We start from the raw sequence: 22,736 nt of genomic DNA, 5'->3' as shown, positions 1-22,736 counted from the left end.
CCGGACATTTGTGTTAAAAATCGCTGATTGGTCGCTGGCGCTGCCCGCGACCAATCAACGATTTGGCCGCCACATTTAAATATCGGCCGCGACCAATCACCGATCTTGGCGCCACATTTAAACACCGCTGTGCTGATTGGTCGCGGACGCTATTTAAATGTTGCGCCCAAATCGGTGATTGGTCGCGGTCTTGGCCCGCGACCAATCACTGATCTTGCCGCAAAAGTTAAACACTACTGTGCTGATTGGTCGCGGACGCTGCCCGCGACCAATCACCGATTTGGGCACCAAATTTAAATATCGGCCGCGACCAATCACCGATCTTGGCTCCACATTTAAACACCGCTGTACTGATTGGTCGCGGACGCTATTTAAATGTGGCACCAAAATCGGTGATTGGTCGCGGCCGATATTTAAATTTGGCACCAAAATCGGTGATTGGTCGCGGGCAGCGCCAGCGACCAATCAGCGATTTTTAACACAAATGTCAGGACCTTTGTAACACCATGCGGATACTGTGGGGCCATCAGCGGCTAGCGTGTCAAGGGAGGACCGGGGAGCGGCGCTGCGGGTCGGGATACTTCTGCTGTGAGCAGTCGCTCATGTCCCGGCTTCTCGCAGTGGAAGTATTCGCACAGGCAGCGCCGCTCCCCGGTCCTCACCAATACGATTCGCTGATTGGTCGCGCTCTCCGCCCGCGACCAATCAGTGATCTTGGCGCTAAAGTTAAACACCGCTCTGCTGATTGGTCGCGGGCAGCGGCCTCGACCAATCACCGATTTGGGCGCCACATTTAAATAGAGGCCGCAACCAATCACCGATCTTGCCGCCACATTTAAACACTGCTGTGTTGATTGTTCACGGACGCCAGCTGCTGGCTGGCAACCGTGACCAATCAGCGAGATTGGCGCCAAATTGAAACAACGCTCTGCTGATTGGTTGCGGCCGCCAGCCGACCACGACCAATCAGTGAGATTGGCGCCTAATTTAAACAGCGCTATGATCTCCCGACGGCAAGTGTGAACGGAGGACCGAGGAGCGGCGCCGCCGGTCGGGATGCTTCTGCTGCGAGCAGCCGCTCATTTCCCAGCTGCTCGCAGCGGAAGTACCCGCACAGGCAGCGCTGCTCCCCGGTCCTCACTAATACGACGCTGATTGGTTGCGGCCGCCGGCCCCGACCAATCATCGATATGGGCGGCAAATTTAAACCCCGCTCTGCTGATTGGTCGCTACCGCCAGCCGCGACCAATCAGCGAGATTGGCGCCAAATTTAAACAATGCTCTGCTAATTGGTCGCGGAAGCCGGCCGCGAACAATCAGCAGTATTGGCACAAAATTTAAACCCCGCTCTGCTGATTGGTCGCGACCGCCGGGCGTGACCAATCAGCGATTTTGGCGCCAAATGTAAACCCCGTTCTGCTGATTGGTCGCGGTCGCCGACAGCGACCAATCAGCAGTATTGGTGCCAAATTTAAACCTCGTTCTGCTGATTAGTCGCAACCACCGGCCATGACCAATCAGCGATATTGGCGCCAAATTTAAACACCGCTTCGCTGATTGGTCGCGGTGGCCGGCCACGACCAATCAGCGATATTGGCGCCATATTTAAACACCGCTCTGCTCATTGGTCGCGGTTACCAGTCACGAATAACCAGCATTATTGCCGCCAAATTTTAAAACCGTTTTGCTGATTGGTCGCCGTTGCCGGCCTCAACCAATCAGCGATTTTGGCGCCAAATGTAAACACCGTTCCGCTGCTTGCGCCCGGTCGGCCGCATACCTATTCTAGAATACCCGATGCGTTAGAATCGGGCCACCATCTAGTCTATAATAGATACAGCCGAGTACCATATTGGATTTATTTCTGATAACTTAAAAACTAGTGCAATAAAATTTGAGGTGTGCTTCTTAGAACATACAAATATCATTCATAAAATTGACAGTGAAAAAAATGCAAACTGTAATTTTTCAAACTTGTGTTGCATCTACTGCACAAAAATGGTGGTATAAAATACTCACTGCCTCTTAGATAAATACATTGGAGAGTATAATTTACAAAAATCACATTTATGGGGGTTTTCTTTTGTTGTTGAACCTTATGGGTATTAGGAATCATGATTCTGTGCTCCCACCTGGCAATAGAGCAGGTCCAGTGCTGCGCTACTCCGGTGGCAGGAGCCGCCATTGTCCTGATCCTGGAGGTAGAGTTACTACGCGTTCACGGAGACTGTTCCAATATTTTCGAGCATCACATCCTTTTGTTGCAGGCTGTGTGAGGACGCGGGACACTGTGTCTGTCACTGATTTCCTTGGTCACCAGGCAACTCAGGATGCTGCTTTGTCTGGTACTAAGCAATGATGGAATTGTGTTCATTCTGCTGTGTAGGCTAGCAAGGAGTGGCTGTCTGGGGATAATTGGGAGATATTCAACACCTGATTATTAGGTGGGCTATATAATCCTGCTCCCTGTTAAGTGCCTTGCTGTTTATTGCAGTTCCATGTGCTGTAGTGATGAGTGGTGCTAGTATTAGGTTTGCTATATTTTCAGTGGTTTTCTCATTTTCTATTCTGGTTTCACTTCATGGGGTTCTTCCAGAGGTACTCACCTGGTTCTTGACTAGGGACCAGTCTCATCACCAGATGCCAGCTGTCCGCCGACAGTGGGCCTGGGAAGGGCTCTGCCAAAGTCCCCCTTTCATTTACTGGGAGCTGGGTAAAGAGTATCCCGGACCTCAAGGACAGCTTGCGCTAAGTGTGTCTGTGGCTGCGCCTTTGCTGGTTTGGTGCCAGTCTTGCTGGGCCCCTCTGCAAAGCGCATAATAATGGGTTCTGTAAATATGACAATCTATTCAACAAATTTTACAAATTTGCTCCTTCCCTTCTGAGCCCTGCCGTTTGTCCAAACAGAACTTTTTGACTACATGTGGGGTACTGACACGCTCAGCAGAATGTGGGTAACAAACTGTGGGTCCACTTTTTCATGTTACCAATTGTAAAAGTGAAAAATTTGGGACTAAAGCAACATTATTGTGAAAAAAATTACATTTTTCAATATGATGATCTAATGGTTATCAAAATCTGTGCAGTACCTTGGATTCAAAATGATCACTATACCCATGGATAAAATTCCAAAATGGCATTAGTTGTGGGGAGGTTTCTGCTGCTTAGGCACCTTAGGGACCCTGTAACTACGACATGGCATCCGCATTCTATTTCAGCCAAATTTGTGCTCTAAAATTCAAATGGTGCTCCTTGCCTTTGAAGTCCTGCCATTTGACAAAAACAGAGGTTTTTGATCACATGTGCAGTATCAACGTGCTCAGAAGACACTCAGTAACAAAATTGTGGTCCATTTTCTCATGTTATTGCTTGCAAAAGTGAAAAGATCTAGGCCTAAAGCAACATTTTAAAGGAAAAATTTAAGTATTTCTTTTTTTCATTCCACTTTGCATTAATTCTTGTGTAGCACCTGAAGGGTTAACAAATTTCCTGACAACAGTTTTAAAGTATTTGTGGGGTGCGCCTTTTAAAATGGTATCACTTTTGGAGGAGTTTCCAATATATAGGCCCCTCAAAGTCCATTTATATCTGAGTAGGTCCCAAAAGAAACAAATTTTGTAAATTGTTGCTAAAACGTTTAATATCCTAACAAAAATAAAATGATGTTTGAAAAATGATGCAGATGTAAAGTAGAGATATGGGGAATGTTATTTATTAGTTATTTTGTACAACATGACTAACTGGTTTAAAGAGGATATAAAAATTGAAAGTTTGAATATTGCTAATTTTTCAAAATGTTTGTCAAATTTCTGATATTTTCCCAAATAAAGCAAAGCATATCAATATATTACACACATTTTTTCAAGTAAATTGGAGGCATTGTGGTTTGCTTTTGAATCAATTTTTTGTAAAAAAAAATTGTCAAAGCTTGTGAATCGAAATTTCAAAAGGTTTGCTCATCTCTAGTAATGAGTCATCTGATATGGCACAATTTTCATGTTATTGGATACATGTGTAATTCAAGAGAAAAATCAATCAATATGCTTTTTGAAATCAGACATGCAGAGGCACATTAGGATCCCATAGAAGTCTATAAGTGCTATATTCTGGCTCTGTTGAACTCAGAGTTAGTATGGAGCACTAATACTGCTACGTGCATGAGCCTCATAGAGGGTGTGGATTTGGAGAAAACGTACGAATGTACCTGCTTACATTTTTTTTAGAATTTACAATTAATTCCACTACACTCAGGAGAGGTCAGTTGAATGATCAGTGAAAGCCTCCACATTGCATAGGCATAGTTTAATGCTACTTGAGTAACAAATACAATTAAACACTACGTCTAAGAAAGGGCAATCTGCATGCCAGATGTTTTATTTTAGACAAGTGAAGAAAGTGTGAGATGAAGTAAGCTTTTGACAAGAATACTCAGAGAGCAGATTAATCATCATATTTCTGCATCCACTGCAATCGTGCCGCTGCTTGAGATTGTGTTCTTCTTACAAATTTAAACCTGAGAGCAACCAAAAATAATGTAATCACTCCATTACCAGTGGAACTTTAAATTATAGAACATAGTTAGTGCTATGGTGCTGCTAAGTACAATTGATTATGTGATGGGCTTTGACATTCTGCTATATTACTATCACATTTAATTTTGAAAAATGTACATGTGGCATTTAAGTAATGCAATTTTAAGTAAAACATCTTCAAAAGTAAAATATGAAGGCCCACCACTTGTCCTTGTATTTTTAAAGAAAATAGCAATACAAAGCTAGCAAAATAAACTAATCAAGCAGGAAAGTATAATTAGAGATGGTGCATGAGTCTCGTTCATGTGACCCATACATATGCCTTATACATCACAATGAGACATAACAAACACGATTGGTTTGGGTGGATAAGCTCACAACCTTTCCTTCTATACTTGGTACTTTGTAGCTGCATGGTTGATCCCCTGTATTTATTTATTGAGCAGGAAATAACTTTTTACATCACATACTACTGAAGGTCATGAATTTTTCCACATAACATATGGATAAATAGTCCAGTGCTTTGCTGGAATTTTGCTTTTCCTGAAATGTTATAAACGCTCTTGTTCTGAAACCAACTATATTTACTGCTTTGCTTCTCCGATTCTACTTACTACAGTAAAACCTTTCTACAAGAACAGCTAATTTTTGTGTTGTTTATTTAAGAAAGAATTTTATAAAAGAAAAGAAGAAAATAATTATTTTTTTTAACATCTATTACAGTCGATCATATTGATCCGCTGCAAATCAACTTTGAATCGAATTTCATGACATTTGCAAATCACAATTTATGATTTGATCTGTATGGAACACTAAAAAAACTGCTCTGTCGACATTTCACATATTGTGGACAATTGCATCAGCCAGAGAGTGGGCTCACATGACGTCCGGCGTGGCTGCGTGGGCTTCCCTATAATGGCTTGCAGCTATTTCATCACCTGGGCTAGTGTAGACATTCAGGGGGTATTATCACATACGTGACAAAAGAATGGGCAGGGAAAGCAGTGGCCGGTTTAGGGTTTTACAGCTTAGGGAGAAGTGGTCAGAGCAGGGATAGAAAGGCCTAAATTAGAGTGTCGTATAATAATACTGCAGTACTGAAAAACATAAAAAAAATGAAAGTAGTGACCTCCGTCCCTGAATAATAATACATGAATTTAACCCCTTTACGACCTTAGACATATAGATACATCATAGGTCATCTACCGCTTTTGATGCGGGCTCCAGCACTAATGGGATCACATGGCGCAGCGAGGTGCTGATGGGTTGGCATGACAGCCAGGGGTCTGCAGAAGACCTCCCGTGCTTGAAATTGCAGATCTCCTATGAACACCAGCCTGTGGCCGGCGTTCATAGGAGATAATGATTTCTGCTACATATAGCAAGGCTTAAGCCCTGCTATGTGTAGCACAAGCGATCGAATGATCGCAGCTTCAAGTCTCCTAAGGGGACTATTGAAGCAAGTAAAAAGTTAAAAAAAAGTTTTAAAAATAATTAAAAGAATATAAAAGTTCAAATCACCCCCTTTCAAAATAAAACAATAAAAAAAATATATAAATACACATGTTTGCTATCGCTGCATTCAGAAATGTCCAATCTTTGAAAATATAAAGTAAATTAATCCGATCGGTAAACAGCGTAACGAGAAAAAAATCAAAATGCCAGAATTATGTTTTTTTGGATACTGCAACATTGCAATAAAATGCAATAACAGGCAATCAAAACATCGTATCTACCCCAAAATGGTATAAATAAAAACGTCAACTTGGCATGCAAAAAAAAAAAACCTCACCCGGCCCAAGATCCCGGAAAATGGAAAAGCTACAGGTCTCAGAAAATGGCACTCTTTTTTTTTTTTAACAAACATTGGATTTTTTTTCACCACTTAAATAAAAAATAACCCATACATGTTTGATATCTGTGTACTCTTACTCACCTGGAGAATCATTAAAGCAGGTCTGTTTTAGCAGTTAGTGAGCATGATAGATAAAAAAAAAAAATTTGTGGAATTGCACTTTTTTTGCAATTTTCACTGCACTTGGAATTTTTTTCCCATTTTTCAGTACACTATATGGTAAAATCAATGATGCTGTTCAAAACTACAAACCGTCCCACAGAAAAACAAGCCCTGACACCGCCATATTGAAGGAAAAATAAAAAAGTTAAGGCTCTGGGAAAAAGGGGAGCAAAAAACAAAAACGCAAAATTGCAAGGCCATTAAGGGGTTAAGTGATAAGAAGATGAAAATAATAAAGTTTAACATTTTGCATGCCTATTTTTCTAGTCCAATTTAATAATCGTATGAACCGCTACAATACTGAGGTTTGATGCTGCATTTTTCTTTCTAATTAGTTATCAACATAGTGACGAGCCCTCTGGGGCCATGGGGCACTCGGTAGGCGGGCCGGTCCTTTTTGGGGTAGTCACGGTGGCAGTGACCCAGTCTGTGGCCCAGGGCGGTCAATAAAGAAAAGTCAATTGGGGGAATAAAGTTTTTGGGATAATGTTTTATGACGCCACCCGTGGTATGCGGCTATAGGTGGCCGCTGCTGCTGTTCAGATCCACCGGGGCTGTTGGTGACACAGCAGAGATGGTTCAGCTCTTCACGGGTAAAGCTAGGCCCCAGGGCAGTTAAATAAGTGATTTGAGATGTTGGTGTTGTGCAAGGCAGGTGACGCAGCAATTAAGTGAAGGACACAGTGGGGTGCAGTCTTCAAGTGTTTACTCACAGTTATTAAGATGCTTCGGGTTACAACTGCCAGATTATAACCACCCACGTCGTCCTGTGTCCTCCGGGGAAGTGATCCAGCCAACTCTCAGATAACTTGGGTGTACTTGAACGGGACCCCCTTCTGGTGTACCTTCCTGGGTCGTCTCTCTGCGCTGGCTCTCGCCCTACTGCCCTGCGCCTCACACACAGTGTCCCGAGCCAGTGGCCGCGGGCCTTGTTGGGCGACATCCTGTCTGTCCTCTTTTGTCCTATAAGTCCACCTTTTCAGCAAATGTGGCTACGGCATTTGGAGATACCTCAAACTCCAGTTTGCTAGCTGAGTCTTGCAGTCCTCCACTAGTCTGGGGCCGGTCCCCTACTGCGACCTGATCCCTTCACAGTCAGCGTGAACTCGGGCGCACGGGTGGACTCCGCACTTCCCGTGCCCCTAGAATCCTTTCTCTCTCTCTCTGGAGCCTTTCTCACTGTTCCTGTCTCCTCTCCTCACTCTCCTACTGGGCCCTACTCCTCCACGGTCCTCACTTACTGAACTGACTGACACCTTCTAGATGTTTCTACTCTTCTTTTATACTCTTCTTTCAGTGCTCCCCTAAACTACTTCCTCCACCCACCTCCTCTACTTAGTTCCATCTTCCAGACAGGGAATGGGTCTGTGCTCTCCCTCAGGAGCTATCTGGACCCTCCCTCAGGAGTGATGTAATGTAGGATGTGAGTGGTTGGGTCCCGGGTAGTGCTCCCTCCTTACCTGAGAGTTCGGTACCACACCTCTAGCTGAGATGCAGTACCTCTGTGGCAACTGGACCTGCAGGGGCGCCACAATAGCATTCTTGGTTACAACTTTTTTGTGGGTGGGGAAAATAGTGCTTAAATCTGTCACCAGGATTTCACACCCCAAACTATTGATATGTGCATGTAGCTCTTTCAATGACAAGGCCAGCAATACCTTTACATGACCTTTACAGTTCCTTCCTCTGTTACTGAGAAATCAGAGTTTGAATTGATATGCAAATGAGGCTGAAGAGCTATGGTAGATCTGATCTGTGTTCAGTCTGTGTGCTGTCCGTATGCAATCAGTTTTTTTACTCAGCAATTATTTATATTTTCCAGGACCATTTACAGTTTTCTATCGTACAGAACTCTAATGTATCCATAAAAATTGGATGCCAAACTGATGGTTTGTATGGCATGCGATTTTTTTTTTCTGCAATTTCGAAGTGAAATCACAACATGCTGCGATTTTTTTCTCATGCTAAATATAGCCGAGAAAAAATACAAAGGTCTGCACTGCCTCATTAAATAACATTGGTCTGAGTACAATCCCGATTTTTCATAGGATTGTACTTGTCCAATATATGCAAGTATAAACGAGCCCTAAATCTGAGATCTGTGATTTCAGCTCATATTGATTGTGTAACTGTATCTTGAATGTGTTTTGGCAAACAGCTAAAATGCCAAAACTTGTGTCACTGTCCAAATCTTTCTGAACCGTATTGTATATAGATGTTTTTATTTTCTACTAGGAGTTATGTGACGACTTGTTCTTTGTGGCACCATTTTTTTTCTGGTACTATTTTGGGGTGCATCCAATTTTTTTAATCACTATCTAAATTATTGTTTGATATTTTACCACTGACATGTTCCCTTTAACAAGTGACTAGCAACGCTCCTAGAGCGGTATACTTAAAGGCACATGACAAAACACAAGTAGAGAAGACAAGAGCATGGGAGAAACATTGGCTGGATGGGTCACTTTAATGAAATCAAGGGTGTAATGGCAGTTATGATCACAGCATAGGTGATAACTTGATCACTGGTTGCCTCACAACTGGAACGTAATATACACACTGTGACAGAGTCACTGTTGTTTTATCGAGGAGAGGTATGTGTCAATCAGGATGCTTTCCTGTGTGAACTGAGACCTACTGAATTTCTGCCAGCATGTTATATGCAGGGGGTTACCTCTTTTAAAGGGTGTGGTTTTATGGGAATGACTTAGAGATGGGAGGGAAGTCATTCCCCATACCTCCACCTCAGGGTGTGGCTGAGCAAGCTTTAAATGTTAAGTCCTGTTTTTTTTTCTCTGTGTTGTTGTGTTTGGAGAGGCAAGGTCTCCAGACTGGACAGCCATATCTCAGAGAGGAGCTGAAGGCTGGACATAACCTGTGTGAGCGAACTGCACACACACATATGGACTGTGCTATCATTTATCTTTTGTTTTGTTGTTTTGCCAGTAAGGCCGTGTTTATTTTTGCTGGAGTTGCAGGGTTTTATGCCATATAATAAAGCCAGCAGAGAAAACCAGGTTCCTGAGTCTACTTCTGGAAGCAGCCGAGCAAGTCGACCTACCGCATTTGGTGTGAGAGTGTATGCAAGATTCCAGGAACACGTGTACCTGCCACATAGACCAGTGGATGTCCTGGGTGAAGACCAGCAGCCAGCCAGAGACGTCCAGCAGCATGGAGGAACTCATTAAGCACCTGGTGCAGAGCCAATAACAGATGCACCAACAGCACTTGCAGAGCCAGCAGCAGCACCGGGAGATGACCAAACTGTTGTTGCAACAGATCCAGTTGCAGCAAAGGGCACAGCAGCAGCACCAGCAGGAACAGCAGCAGCAGATACAGCTTCTGGCAGATGCCATCCAGGGCAGGGCAACCGCCCAACCCCCAGGGCCGACTGATTTCTACCACATCAGGATGGCGGTAAGACGGGCCATGCAAAAGATGACCCCTGGGGATGATGTAGAAGCATTTCTGACTGTCTTTGAGAGGGTGGCTGATCGGGAGAGACTTCCACCAGAACAGTGGGCAGAGGTTCTGGCACCATATTTGTCGAGGGAACCCCGAAAGTCATATTACGACTTGCCAAGAAATATGCCAAGCTAAAGGCAGAGATCTTAGCATGCCTGGGAGTGAATATGGCAGTGAGAGCTCAACAAGTCCACCATTGGGCGTATGCTAGCGATAATCCCCCTCGCTCAAATATGTAATAATAATAATAATAATAATATTTTTTTATTTTTAAAGCGCCAACATATTCCGCAGCACTTTACAATTTTAGGGGGGACTTATACAGACAATACAGAATAAGCATATCTCAAATCAAAAGGAGTGAGGGCCCTGCTGACCTACTGTTTGACCTACTGCAACTTGTTCAGAAGTGGTTGCAGCCGGAGTCCTCCACTCCGGCGCAGATGGTTGAGCGGGTGGTGATTGATACATTTGTGCACTCCTTTCCCAAGCCAGTACAGACCAGGGCTATCCCCAGAACACAGATGACTTAATCGGCCTGGTAGACAGGTACCAGGTGGTTGAGAAATCTCTCGGGAAAACAGAAATAGTCACTCCTCCGTACTGGGATACCCAAAAGGGGGCGGGTTCACCACGGAAGGGGTCTAGAGCCACCACTGGGGGCATCCTACTCCCACTGAAGGTGCCACAAGGACTGTTGCTAAAGATCTAGTCTGTTGGCAGTGTCACAACCCTGAACATGTAGCCGCCAGGTGTCATATTCATCCAAGCCCATGGACTGCAGCCTAGGCAGACGGGTTTTCTATAGAGATGAGCGTTGTTCTACTCGAACTGTTCGCCAATCTCAAATTCGAGCTGTTTTGGGCGGTGTTCGAGCCGTTCGGCGAACACGAACAATTTGAGAAAAATTCGGCTGTTCGAGGTTATGTTCGATAACTGTTCGTGCACCAAAATCATAACTGGATTTTTTCTCAGTAATGATGAAAATTAATGTTAATACGCAATTTGAGTGTACAGCGGGGTGGGGGGAGGGGCAGGGGATGGATCTCTGCAGGAACAATGAAGATCTCCATTTTTTTTCTCTTTCCCGCATTTACAGTGCGGAGGTGCAATCTGTCAGCCTATCAGCAGCGCACACACGGAGCGAAGTGCTTTTTTTCACACAAGCAAGGGCATGTGTCATTGGCAGTGTATGTCACATGTCCTTGCCCTATAAGACCAAGCCATTTTCCCCGTCGCCACCATTTTCTCACTGCTGCAGCTGCGTGTTAGACGGTACCGCTGTTGCTGTGTGCGCTATACCTTGTTAATTTCAAGCCAATTTTCGCACAAATCTACAGATAGCTTGGGAGTAGGGAATAGTTGTGATTGCAGTCCTTTTAAGGACTAGGTTACAGCATTTCCTACGACTTTTATCAGGCAGGTCTGTGCTCTTAAATAGATAGATTGTGGGAGTAAAGACTAATTGTAATTGGAGTCCTTTTCAGGACTAGGTTACATCAGTTCCTATCAGTTTTTGCCAGGCAGGTCTGTGCCAGTGCTGTGCAAGTTTTTTTCACAGCATTTGGCTGAATCTAGCAAAGCTAATCCTTTTTGGCCTATTGCAGAGTGTGTTAGTCAGTGGAGTAGCCTACCTGTGTTGCAAGATATACCACCTGTGTATAGAATACCAATTTTTTTACTGCACCTAGTGAAGTAAAATCTTTTGGGCATAGCATCATTCTATTAGTCCATCTATACTGACCTCCATCAGGTTGCAAATTGAATATAATTTTTTTCTGCATCTAGCTCTGAAAAAATATTGGGCTTCTAGCTGTGTGTGGGACTTGTTGTATTAGTCCATCTATACTGACCTCCATCAGGTTGCAAACTGAATATATTTTTTCTGCATCTACCTCTGAAAAAATATTGGGCTTCTAGCTGTGTGTGGGACTTGTTCTATTAATCCATCTATACAGACCTCCATCAGGTTGCAAACTGAATATATTTTTTTCTGCATCTACCTCTGAAAAAATATTGGGCTTCTAGCTGTGTGTGGGACTTGTTGTATTAGTCCATCTATACTGACCTCCATCAGGTTGCAAACTGAATATATTTTTTTCTGCATCTACCTCTGAAAAAATATTGGGCTTCTAGCTGTGTGTGGGACTTGTTCTATTAATCCATCTATACAGACCTCCATCAGGTTGCAAACTGAATATATTTTTTTCTGCATCTACCTCTGAAAAAATATTGGGCTTCTAGCTGTGTTTGGGACTTGTTGTATTAGTCCATCTATACTGACCTCCATCAGGTTGCAAACTGAATATATTTTTTTCTGCATCTACCTCTGAAAAAATATTGGGCTTCTAGCTGTGTGTGGGACTTGTTCTATTAATCCATCTATACAGACCTCCATCAGGTTGCAAACTGAATATATTTTTTTCTGCATCTACCTCTGAAAAAATATGTGGCCTTCTAGCAGTGTGTGGGACTTTCTCTATTAGTCCATCTATACTGACCTCCATCAGGTTGCAAACTGAATATAATTTTTTTCTGCATCTAGCTCTGAAAAAATATTTGGCCTTCTAGCAGTGTGTGGGACTTTCTCTATTAGTTCATCTATACTGACCTCCATCAGGTTGCAAATTAAAAATAATTTTTATCTGCATCTACAGTACCTCTGAAAAAATATTTGGGCTTCTAGCTGTGTGTGGGACTTGTTCTATTAGTCCATCTATACTGACCTCCATCAGGTTGCAAATTGAATATAATTTTTATCTGCATCTAGCTCTGAAAAAATATTTGGCCTTCTAGCAGTGTGTGGGACTTTCTCTATTAGTCCATCTATACTAGCCTCCATCAGGTTGCAAATTGAATATAATTTTTATCTGCATCTAGCTCTGAAAAAATATTTGGCCTTCTAGCAGTGTGTGGGACTTTCTCTATTAGTCCATCTATACTGACCTCCATCAGGTTGCAAATTAAAAATAATTTTAATCTGCATCTACCTCTGAAAAAATATTTGAGCTTCTAGCTGTGTGTGGGACTTGTTCTATTACTCCATCTATACTGACCTCCATCAGGTTGCAAACTGAATATATTTTTTTCTGCATCTACCTCTGAAAAAATATTGGGCTTCTAGCTGTGTGTGGGACTTGTTGTATTAGTCCATCTATACTGACCTCCATCAGGTTGCAAATTAAAAATAATTTTTATCTGCATCTACAGTACCTCTGAAAAAATATTTGGGCTTCTAGCTGTGTGTGGGACTTGTTCTATTAGTCCATCTATACTGACCTCCATCAGGTTGCAAATTGAATATAATTTTTATCTGCATCTAGCTCTGAAAAAATATTTGGCCTTCTATCAGTGTGTGGGACTTTCTCTATTAGTCCATCTATACCGACCTCCATCAGGTTGCAAATTAAAAATAATTTTTATCTGCATCTAGCTCTGAAAAAATATTTGGCCTTCTAGCAGTGTCTGGGACTTTCTCTATTAGTCCAGCTATACTGACCTCCATCAGGTTGCAAATTAAAAATAATTTTTATCTGCATCTACCTCTGAAAAAATATTTGGGCTTCTAGCTGTGTGTGGGACTTGTTCTATTAATCCATCTATACAGACCTCCATCAGGTTGCAAACTGAATATAATTTTTTTCTGCATCTAGCTCTGAAAAAATATTTGGCCTTCTAGCAGTGTGTGGGATATGTTCTATTAGTCCACCTATACTGACCTCCATCAGGTTGCAAATTCAAAATAATTTTTTGTCTGCATCTAGCTCTGAAAAAATATTTGGCCTTCTAGCAGTGTGTGGGACTTTCTCTATTAGTCCATCTATACTGACCTCCATCAGGTTGCAAACTGAATATATTTTTTTTCTGCATCTACCTCTGAAAAAATATTGGGCTTGTAGCTGTGTGTGGGACTTGTTCTATTAATCCATCTATACAGACCTCCATCAGGTTGCAAACTGAATAAAAAATTTTTCTGCATCTACCTCTGAAAAAATATTTGGGCTTCTAGCTGTGTGTGGGACTTGTTCTATTAGTCCATCTATACTGACCTCCATCAGGTTGCAAATTGAATATAATTTTTTTCTGCATCTAACCCAGCCAATAGTTTTGGCCTAATACCACAGTTTGGCCACTCAGCTCTGCTCGGTTCCCATCCACTGTTTTTTTGTGCAAACAACTCCAGAGTTGTGAATTAGTTAACCACCAAAATGAGTGGAAAAAGGCCTGCTGCTGGTGGAAAGGGGAATAGGCGTGTTGGGAAGGGGAAAAAAGGTTGTGTCCGTGGGGTAGGTGTTAAAGCAACAGTAACATCTGCAGAAGAAAGACCATCTTCCAGCCAAACTAAAATGTCTACTTCTTTTAGCGGACAATGTGATAAGATCCCTTTCTTACGGCCACACCAATCGCTACAAATTCCAGATGAGGCACAAAAACAGCAGGTGCTTCAACGGATATCAAGTGCTCCTTTAAGTGGGCTCTCCTCCACATCGACTTCAACATCACAAATACTCCAGTCCTCAAAGGTGTCACCCCAATCGCACTTCCTTCCTCACAGCTCCCAAATCTCCAGCTGCCCGTCTGAGTATGAGGTAGAACAGATGGTTGAGTCTGCAGAGCTGTTTACTCATACTATAGCCTGGGAATCAGAGGTCGACTCCAGCGCTTCTGTGAATCCAGACGAGGAAATGATCTGCACTGATGCCCAGAATCTTTATGAGTCGGATCCAGGACCAGACGCAGAAGGTTCTGACCATAATGTAGACCCTCATTCCCAAACTGTAACTCCTGTTGGTGGAGACAATGAGGAAGACGATGATAAGACTCAAATACCTGATTGGAGCGACAACTTTAGTTTTTTGTCAGGGCAGGAACAGGTTGGCTCTGAGGACGACGGGTGTGATAACGCACAGGGTGATGATGATGAGGTTGGAGATCCCACTTACTGTCAACCCACAGTCAGCCAAGAGATGAGGTCAGCAGAGGAGGTGGAGGAAGATGCTAGTGACGACGAGGTCAGGTTGCGCCTTCCTGGACAGAGACGTAGTACTGGAAGCACGTCAACAACTGCATCCTCAAACACAACTCTGCCTCTCACCACAAGTCGTGGTGGCTCTTCAGGTCGCATGGGTGCTAAGCCTTGCATAGCCTGGGCATTTTTTCAGATCGATAAAGATGACCCAACTCGTGTTATCTGTAACATTTGTCAGCAAAAGCTAAGTAGAGGCCAAAAAATACATAGTTTGAGTACTTCATGCATGAACCGGCACATGGACATGAAGCATAAGTTGCAGTGGGAAGCTCAGTGTGCTACAATGCGGCCTAGCCGGCCGGGCCAACCACCGTCTGCCATATCTTGTGCATCCGCGGCCTCTTCATCCTCTGTGACTGGGGGGACAGCAGTCACACCTGTTTTGGGGCGCAGACCTGCCACCTCTTTACCCGCAACAGCCAGCGTGATTGGCAGGTCATCATTTTCTTTGGAGGTGGTAACACCAGCTGGTGTTGAGCGCTGTCCGACATCGATAGCACCACCTTTGGATCAAGGCAACCTAACATGTCCGCCTGCATCTTCCTCACAGACCGGCAGTTTGCCGGGGACACCCTTATCAACCCCGTCTAAGCACAATAGCCAGCCCTCGGTCCCTCAGATGTGGACAAGTAAAAGACCATTTCCTCCTAGCCATGAGAAAGCTAAGAGGTTGAATTTCACCATCTGCAAGCTCTTGGCTACAGAAATGCTGCCTTTCCGCCTGGTGGACACAGAGCATTTTCGAGACATTATGTCCGTCGCAGTGCCCCAGTACCAGATGCCCAGTCGGCATTACTTCTCAAAGAAAGGTGTGCCTGCGCTCCACCAGCATGTCGCACACAACATCACCGCTTCTTTGAGAAACTCTGTGTGTGACAGGGTGCATTTCACCACAGACACTTGGACAAGTAGGCATGGACAGGGGCGTTACATGTCGCTGACTGGGCACTGGGTAACTATGGTGACAGCAGGACAAGGGGCTGCTGTCCAAGTCTTGCCGTCCCCACGAGTTGTGCGTCAATCCTCTTTATGTCAAAGTTCCTCCACTGCTTCTGCCTCCTCAACCTCCTCTCGGTCTTCCACCTGCACCCAAAGCCTGTCTGGTCATGCCACAAGCTTTCTAACTGCGCAGAAGGGATTCTGCACACCTCCTTACTATGCTGGCAGTAAGGCTCAACGTCATCAGGCGGTTTTTACATTGAAATGTCTGGGAAATGTGAGTCACACAGCTGAGGAGTTGTGGTCAGCTCTGGAGAACCAATTTCATGAATGGTTGTCTCCACTGGACCTGAAACCAGGGAAGGCCGTGTGCGACAATGCTGCAAACCTGGGTGCGGCCCTTCGCCGGGGCAATGTCACACACGTGCCTTGTATGGCTCACGTGTTGAACCTGGTTGTCCAGCATTTTTTAGCCCACTATCCCAGACTAGATGGCCTTCTGCAGAGGGCACGGTCGCTGTGTGCTCACTTCCGCCGTTCGCATCCCGCAGCTCAGCGACTTACATCTCTACAGAAGTCGTTGGGCCTGCCACTTCACCGGCTAAAATGCGATGTGCCTACCCGGTGGAATTCAACTCTGCACATGTTGCAGCGACTGTGGCAGCACCGACAAGCCCTGGTGCAATACGTTCTGACGTATAGCCTGGGCCAACGAGATCCAGAGGTGGGGCAAATCACGCTGGAGGAGTGGTCTCAGATCAGGGACCTATGCACCCTTCTGCACAGTTTTGAAATGGCGACGAAGATGTTTAGTGCTGACGATGCCATTATCAGCATGACTATTCCGGTGATTTACATGCTGGAGCACATGTTAAACAGAATTCGGAGTCAGGTGGTGGCACAAGAGGAGGTGGAGGAAGTAGAGGAGGAGGAGTTGTATGCGGAAGGGCTAACATCTGCAAGGTCCAGACGGTCGGCAGCACCAAGGCGGCAGGCATGTGAGGGTGGGGGAGATGGTTTTACCAGGGCGCATGGTAGCAGCCAAACTAGTGAGGAAGGTGCAGGAGCCCAGGAAGAAGTGGAGGACGAACTGATGGAAGACTCATCAGATGAGGGAGACCTTGATCACATTTCTGTTGTGCGAGGTTGGGGGGAGAGGACAGAGGAAGGAAGCATGATTGTTACCTCGCCACCAACACAACAGGGACTTGGTGCTCCTGGATGCGCAACACACATGAGTGCCTTCTTGCTGCACTACCTGCAACATGACCCTCGAATTGTGAGAATTAGAAATAATCCTGACTACTGGGTTGCCACACTGTTAGATCCCCGGTACAAAAGTAAATTTGCAGAAATTATTCCTGCCATAGAAAGGGATGCACGCATGCAGGAGTATCAGCAGAGACTGTTGCAGAATCTTACATGTGCTTTTCCACAAAATACCAGTGGTGCACGTAGTGAATCTCACAGTTCCAACTTGCCAACCGTGGGACCGTCAAGTGTTCAGCACTCAAACCGTAACAGAACCACAGTATCTGCTGGTAACATCAATTTTGCGGAATCATTTCACCACTTTTTTAGCCCATCCTTTGCAAGGCCACAGGAGACAAGAAGTCTGACACATAGTCAACGCCTAGAGACGATGGTACAGGAGTATCTCCAAGTAAACATTGAAGCCATGACTGTGTCACTGGACCCTTGCTCTTTTTGGGCTTCCAATCTGGATAAATGTCCGGAGCTAGCCACTTAAGCCTTGGAGATCTTGTCATGCCCCGCAGCCAGCGTTCTGTCTGAACGTGTGTTCAGCGCTGCTGGTGGTGTGCTGACAGATAAGCGCACGCGGCTCTCCACTGATAATGTAGACAGACTCACGTTCATAAAGATGAACAAATCATGGATCCGAAATGACTTTTCTACCCCTGTGTCATCCTGGGGAGAGTAAAAGCTTGATGATTGGTTAAAATCACCCTACCAACCGTTTTAAGCTTTCAAATTACTAATCATGTTTATCTGTATCTTGGCTGGAAAATAATTTGGGCTTTGTAGCAGTGTGCAGCACTGATTCTATTAGGCCATCTATAATAAGCTCCACCAGATTTAAAATTACTAATCATGTTTATCTGTATCTTGACTGGAAAATAATTTGGGCTTTGTAGCAGTGTGCAGCACTGATCCTATTAGGCCATCTATACTAAAGCTTCACCAGATTAAAAATTAATAATAATTTTTAGCTGCATCTAGCCCGGAAAATAATTTTGGGGCTCCGAGATGCGCAAGACACATAAGTGCCTTCTTGCTGCACTACCTGCAGCATGACCCTCATATTGTCAGAATTCGAAGTAATCATGACTACTGGGTTGCCACACTCTTAGATCCCCCAAACTTTTCGATCAACCTTTTCATTTTAATAAAGACCAAAAAAATGGTCATTTTTGAAATTCTAAGCATTAGCAGGTTGTTAGAAACTGAAATCAAACAGTTTTCAACTCAAAACTTTATTCTAGGTGATGTTACATTTTCACATAGGACCCCTTGTTCGAAAGGAGCTTCTGAACTCTCTCGTCCATTTAATTTGTCAGGTTTTGGATGGTTTCTGCTTCAATTGTTTTGCATGAGGACAGAATACCCTCCCAGAGCTGTTGCTTAGATGTGAACTGCCTCCCGCCATCATAGACACTCCTTTTAATGATGCTCCAAAGGTTCTGAATGGGGTAGAGGTCAGGGGAGCATGGGGGTCACACCATAAGTTTGTCCCCTTTTATGCCCATATCAGCCAGAGATGCAGATGTTTTATGTGCAGCATGAGATGGTGCATTATCATGCAAAAAAATGATCTTGCTGTGAAATACACGGTTCTTCTTCTTGAACCATGGCAGGAAGTGCTGTTCGAGAAAATCCACATACATTATGGAGTTCATCTTTAGCGCCTTCTGGGATCCTAAAGGGGCCGACAATCTCTCTCCCCATGATTCCAGCCCAAAACATTACTCCACCTCCTCCTTGTTGGCGCTGTAGCCGTGTTTGCGTGGGGTGTCCATCAACCAGCCATCCTCCACTCCATCCATCTGGACCATCGAGCGCTGCACGGCACTCATCCGTGAACAAAACAGTTTTGAAATCAGTCTTCATGTAATGTTTGGCCCACTGGAGCCGTTTCTGCTTGTGTGAAGTGGATAGAGGAGGTCGACAGGATGGCGTATGCACAGCTGCAAACCTCTGAAGGACCCTGCATCTTGTTGTTCGGGGGACGATGGAGGCACCAGCAGCTTCAAAAACTTGTCTGCTGCTATGACAAGGCTTTTTTGCCGCTGCTCTTTCAACCTGACGTAATTGCCTGTAGGAAAGAGTCCTCAATTTGCCCTTATCAGCACGCACACGTGTGTACTGTGAATCAGCTACATACTTCTTGATTGCCAAGACACTTCATCCTGATCATCGCACAATGTTGATTGTAGTCATGCCTTGACCTAAACACTCCACAATTTGTTGCTTCTCAGCAGCCGACACATCCTTTTTCTTTCCCATTTTGGCAGAAAATGTAGGCTGCTTAATAATGTGAGACAACCTTCTTAAGTAGTCTTGCCTTTCATTGGACACACCTGCCAAACTAATTAGCACAGGTGTCTGCAATTGCTTACAGTGATATAAAGAGCCCTGGCACACATCACCATCAATGAGTTTAACTGACAAACAAACAAATTCTTCCCTTATCACTCCTAAACACTTTTTGCATAATAATTTGGAACACAGTGTACATGTGCTTTTCCACAAAACACCAGTGGTTCACGTAGTGAATCTTACAGTTTTAACTTGCCAACCGTGGTCTGTATGGAGTTGTTCAATAAAGGGCCCAAAATTAAGATAACATAGATGGGAGAGGTCTCTATGAATAGGAATTCCTAAGTATTTGATACCCTGTGAGGGCCAGGCAAAGGGAAAGTTGGACTGGATGGAATCCTATATGGATTTGGGGAGGGAGACATCGAGGGCCTCAGACTTCGCTGCATTGATTTTAAAATTTTACCATGTAACAAAGTGATCTATTTCAGCCATAACAGCATGGATGGATATATGTGATTGAGTGATATATACTAGGACATCATCAGCAAATAGAGAGCACTTGTACTCGGTGCCTCCCACCTCAATCCACCTAATATTGGGGTTATGGCGAATTGATGAGAGCAGGTGCTCCGTCACTAGGATGTATAAGAGAGGGGACAGAGAACATCCCTGCCTTGTCCCATTGGTGATTGTGAAAGGTGATGAAAATGTTCTGACGCGCCCCCTGGGCCTTGGGACACCCGGAGCCGGACCCTTTTTGGTGGATGCTGGTGGTTGTAGTCTCTGTGGCGGCGACCCGGTTCCCTGGCTCAGGGCGGTCAAACCAGTGGCGGAACTATTTATGTGGTTTTGATGTTTAAATGTCCGACTACGCCACCCGTGGATTGCGGTCAGAGTGAACCGCCGCTCCAGGGCAGACCGCTGAGGCTGGTGTTGTGGGTGCAGCAGAGCGTAGCATAACTCCCCACGGGAGGAGTATAGCCTCAGGGCAGTGTATGCGGAGGATGGGGGTGATGGTGCAGGGCAGCAGCAGTAACGACACGGAGTCAGTGATGCAGTCCAGGGCCTTTACTCACAGTTCTTATTATCCAGACCACGTCTGCAGGTAACGGCTGCCCACGTCGTACTGTGCTCACCAGGTGAGGGGCTCAGACAACTCCCAGATAACTTTGGAGCGCTTCACAGGACCCCCTTTGTGTGTCCTTTGTCTGGCCTTTCTTACCAACCCTTCTGTCCGGCTGCCTCGGGCCTTCTCTTGGTAAACTTGGCGGCAGTTTCCCTGACCCTATGTGGTGCCTTCCTAGCGGGTGTAGCGAGGGGCTGCGCCACATAAAATGTCACAGCCTCCTGTTTCTAGCTGAGGGTCGTTTCCTGCCTCCACTAGTTTCGGTGACCGGTCTCCCCCTTTGGCCTGACCCCTCCACGCAGGTGGATTCGGGCGTGCAGTGGCGACTCGCCCGTCCGCACCCCTGGGATCCCTTCGTTCCTCGTTCCTGGAGCCTTCTCCGCTCCTCTTCCTTCCTTCTCCCTCTTCCAGGCCTGGGCCTCTGTTACTAGGCCCGCCTCCGGAGCAGAGCTCATGCAGAGCCCCTGCTCCCTGCCACTTCTGCTCAGACTTCTCTGCACTGAACTAAGATGGTGCCCACCTTTTATACTCCCTTCTCAATGCACCCAGGAACTGCTTCCTCCCTGCTCCTGCACTACAGGGTTCCCCTTCCTCAGTGTTCCCTCCCCCCACTCCAGCCAGGGACAGGGACTGTCGTGCCCATCTCAGGGGCATATTGGTCGCCCTGCCCCACGGCAATGTGGTGTAATGCATGCAGGTGTCGGGTCCTGATCCACACTACATCCTTACCTGAGAGTGAGATATCACACCTCTGGATGAGGTGCAATACCTCTGTAGCAACCGAGCCCTCAGGGTGCTACAGTTCCATTTATCTTCAGCCTAGGTGATGTATTGCGATACAGGGCTGTGCTTTTGGCTATAAAAGGGTCCCCTAGACCCCTACCCCAAGCTTTTTAAGAGAATCATATATGGCGTGCCAGGAGACTCTATGGAATGCTTTCTCAGCATCCAACGAGAGTATCTAATTACAAATTTTTAACTGCATCTAGCCCAGGAAATACTTTGTGCCTAGTAGCAGTGTCTGCTAGTCAGCGGATTATCCCGGCTGTTAAGCAAGCTACACCACCTGTAGTTTGGACACTTAATTTTTTCAAAGGAAATGCTTCGGGACCACGGGATACTAAGTGAAGAGCATCAGGAGGCACCCCAAGGCATAGGGGCTGGGACTGGCAGTAGGATGCCTTGCAGTGGACAGCCGAGCTCGATCCTTATAAAAGCTTTTTAACTGCAGCAGCTTTAGTGGACGCTACTGGAGCTGGAATTACGTGGCTGCTGGCATGAGACTTGCCGTCCAATAGATCCTTGTAAATGGATTTAAAGTGTATTCATTCAAATTAGAGAGACAATTTAAATTAAAAAGCTTAGAGCTGCCTCCACCACAGGGGGGCTCGCTCGACCCACCAGCGGACAGGCACCAGTATTGGGAGAGGGGGGCTGGCCGTCAGGGTTCACCGCAGCTCTGGCACAAACCCGGCGACGCGGAGGTGGCACGGGCAGGAGCGGACTGAACGTGTCGGCTTCTCACTTTTTGGATTTTAGAAGGGCATGACATGCCTATATCTGTGTCTCCCCCTCCTTTTACTCCTCCACCTCTTTTCTTTTCGTATGACTATATGTACTTGTCACTTTTCCATGTGTTAGTTGTGTCTTCTGAGCAGTTTGTCAGCTTTTGGACACCTTTGAAGGTGTTTTCTATGTGTTTCTATGTGTTTTTGTTTGCCTGCCATTGGTTTTAACGGTGTTCGAAGGTGTTCGACGAACAGTTCGACGAACAGTTCGGCGAACACACGGGTGTTCGACGAACCGAACCGAACTCGAACACTACGGGGGTGGCTCAACACTAGTCTCCTATTATGCTTATCCCGCCTGTAGTGTGGACTGTCGACTCGGCGAGGGGCCGCAAGCATGTGCAGTGTCCATTAATGGGGTGATGGTGCTTGGACTGTTGGATTCAGGGAGTCTAGTGACCCTAATCAGTGCCAACCTTCCCTACCAGCTGATCTCTGCCAAGACTGTGGGCATTCGCTGCATAAATGTGGACACCAAGGACTACCCTATGGCCACTGT

The sequence above is a fragment of the Phyllobates terribilis genome, unplaced genomic scaffold (assembly GCF_046119375.1).
Source record: "Phyllobates terribilis strain yellow unplaced genomic scaffold, ASM4611937v1 Scaffold_7__3_contigs__length_470593459, whole genome shotgun sequence".
Classification (NCBI taxonomy): Eukaryota; Metazoa; Chordata; class Amphibia; order Anura; family Dendrobatidae; genus Phyllobates; species Phyllobates terribilis.
The sequence above is the reverse complement of the archived record's forward strand: the minus strand, read 5'-3'. Positions refer to the sequence as shown.